Source organism: Nelumbo lutea, chromosome 2 (assembly GCF_056320005.1).
Source record: "Nelumbo lutea isolate HS-2025 chromosome 2, American lotus-T2T, whole genome shotgun sequence".
Classification (NCBI taxonomy): domain Eukaryota; kingdom Viridiplantae; phylum Streptophyta; class Magnoliopsida; order Proteales; family Nelumbonaceae; genus Nelumbo; species Nelumbo lutea.
This window is the reverse complement of record NC_142685.1, coordinates 76,995,577-76,998,363: the sequence shown is the minus strand read 5'-3', so window position 1 is coordinate 76,998,363 and position 2,787 is coordinate 76,995,577. Positions and strand designations below refer to the sequence as shown.

The window sequence follows — 2,787 nt, the reverse complement described above, 5'->3', positions numbered from 1 at the left end:
AAATATAATTATCATTTCCATTTTCAGGATTTGACATTGGAGAAAGTAATTTTGCTTTGTTATGGAGAACAAAAAAAGGAACCTCCTTCTAAAACCATTTCCAATAAGTTTCAGATTTATCTTGACACGATGCATTGCAATGTTTTGAGAAATTGGTGCAAAACTGCATCAAATTACTTGCAGAAAAATAATGGATTTTTAGCTCCTCTAAAGTGCTACAAGAAATGGTAAAGTGCAAAAGGCATCATCAGGCTGGCATAGAGATACAAATGTGGACAACCAGAAGCAACACCAAAAAAACTTAAAATTTATTTTCATTTGAGTCATAAATCACAGCCATAAAATCTAATAGACCATTCAGGTATTGAATGGTCTTTATATTTATTTATTTTAAAAGTCAATAGACCATTACTACTAATATAAACAGCAATAAAAGGTACTTGAGAAGTTGACAAACCATTACGAAGGCATATAACACAAAAGAATCTACCAAACAAAATATAAACAAAGGAAGGCATTTTTAAAATAGGTGCATGCCTTTTGAAAAGGGCAATGCCATGTACCCTATGTTTCAAATCCAGAACAATCATCCAACAAGCCAAATTCTCTGTCTCGGAATGAAAGCATCTACTGGCCAACATAAAATAGAATTACACATAATACCCCTTTACACATACCATAGAAAGATCATTCGCTACGATCTTTTACAATCTCAACCCAAAACCATAAACTGCATAAAAAAAATGAATTCAAATTCAACGTTTACGCATTCAAGCTGCAGATCCTATAATAGTACCCACCCGAAGGAAGACTTCAAAATCCTATACCTCCTCGTCCATGTCCAGATACGATTCGATCAAACACGCAGCCCTCTCTTCCTCAGTCAAAGACTCTCCAACGGTTTTCAGCTCCGACGTCCTGGAAAGCAAGTTTCTGATTGTCACTCGCCCGATCTCCCTCCTCATTGAGAGAAACTGCAGAAACCAGCCGCCAAATCAAGAAAATAGACAAAACATCGAAGTAACCCACAAACGAGAAAGCTACTTGGGTTTTAGGGTTTTGAGGATTACTCACATTGGAATTCAAGCTGCGAAGCTCCACCTGAGTGAACTGGCTCTGGAGCCATGGATCGCCATTCGCAGGTAAGTCTGAGGAAATCGAGTGGTTTTGTTCTCTGTTTTTTCTTTTCTAAGAAGCACGATATCGAGCTCTTCTCTGAATGGAAAACACGAAGTCTTATATAGAAATTAATCGATGACCTCTTGCTCTCTTGCTCTCAGGTCGATTGATAAGGATTTAGACCGTTACAAAATCAATTTAAATGACAAGGTAAAGCGTATCAAAGATTGCAGAATAAATACCACGATTCTTAAAACGGTATATTTAAAATTCTAACAGAAGTCATCGAGCGGTGGTGGCCTTCGGGAATTACCGTGTCCTTCACCTCCATCCAAAGTAGCCAGACAGAAATACTTATCAAAAAGGGAAAAAGCAGCCAGACAGAAAAAGAGAACGGAGTGGGGAGAGGGAATTTTCAGAACGTCGAAGCCTGTTCATTGGCCGGCAGTCCGAGTCCGAGATAGTGTAAAGTTGAAACCGAAGTCCGGATTGTGAAAGTCCACGTTTTATGCACTCGTGGGTTTATTGGATACGTGATCCCGCCATTCAGAAGTGACCACATTGGCATTTCGACAAAAACACTAATATTAACGGGTGTTCAGCCGAACAAACCCGGTTTAACCACCCGCAAAAGGACAAAATTCAAAAACCGGGCTTCTTTCAAAAGTTTTAAGGTCATTCGAACTCTCCCCTCCCCATCTCTTGTCCTCGTCTTCTTCGAGCCCCAACCCGAGCATCCTGTTGGCCATTCACCACACACAGGCGCGTTGGACTGTGGAACAGAGTGGTGAGAGGGAATTCTAAGAATGTCCGAACATAAAAGAGGGACTCTATCATAATACAAGGTATGATTTGATAATTCAGAATATGACGAAAGTGTCCCTTACATAACTGTTTAATTTATATGACAAGTAGGGGTGTACATTCGGTTTGGTTCGGTTCAAACCGATGACCTAACCCACTATTTAGTTTGGTCATATCCCTTAATTGAACCGAATGAAAGAGGGTTTAAACTGAACCAATCCATACCGTATTTAAAAAATAAAAGGACTGAGTTAGTAGAAAAAGGGAAAAATCAAACAAGAGTTAGTAATTAGTAATTACTCTTTGATAGTTTGACTCCTAACCCAACTCGGGCACTCCAATGTGGTTGTATTTTGTGTTTCCCACTTACTAGTTACTACTAGTTACTAAATACTAATTACTAAAGTAGTAATTAATTTAAATTAGTGTTCTTATTTAGTATTGATACTAACAAAAATTCCGATTGGGCTCAATGCCTAAAGGGAGATTTAAGAAAAAGAGTAATATATAAAACAATAATTAAATAAATTAAGGGAAAATTCTTAATTAGCACTGTATACTTTGGGCTTAGTGTCATTTTGGACCCCAAACTTTAAAACGTGACAACTCAATACCTGAACTTTCAAAATGTGTCAATCCAATACCTGTCGTTAACCAGCCCATTAAACAGTCGTTAAGTGGCATTTAAAAAGACATAAACACCCTTTGAGTGTCATCCAATTGTCTTTAGCAACCATCCAAACGTTGACAAAAAATGAATAGTCTCAAATCATTGTCTCTTCTATTCATGAAAGTTGGGGTCATGTCTTAGTGGGCATTATAGTGACCCCAACTTTCTTGAATAGAAGAGGCAAGGATTTGGCA

The 2,787-nt window shown here is 38.0% G+C and overlaps 1 long non-coding RNA gene across 1 annotated transcript; it reads right to left on the bottom strand.

Annotated features, from left to right (window-relative positions):
* Positions 1–518: 518 nt before the first annotated feature.
* Positions 519–1,598, bottom strand: LOC148871584 (uncharacterized). The gene is made up of 2 exons (XR_016107553.1): positions 1,075–1,598; positions 519–974 (listed from the first exon to the last, which is right to left on the bottom strand). It is a non-coding gene; the product is annotated as an uncharacterized LOC148871584 (long non-coding RNA).
* Between the last annotated feature and the right edge of the window lie 1,189 nt (positions 1,599–2,787).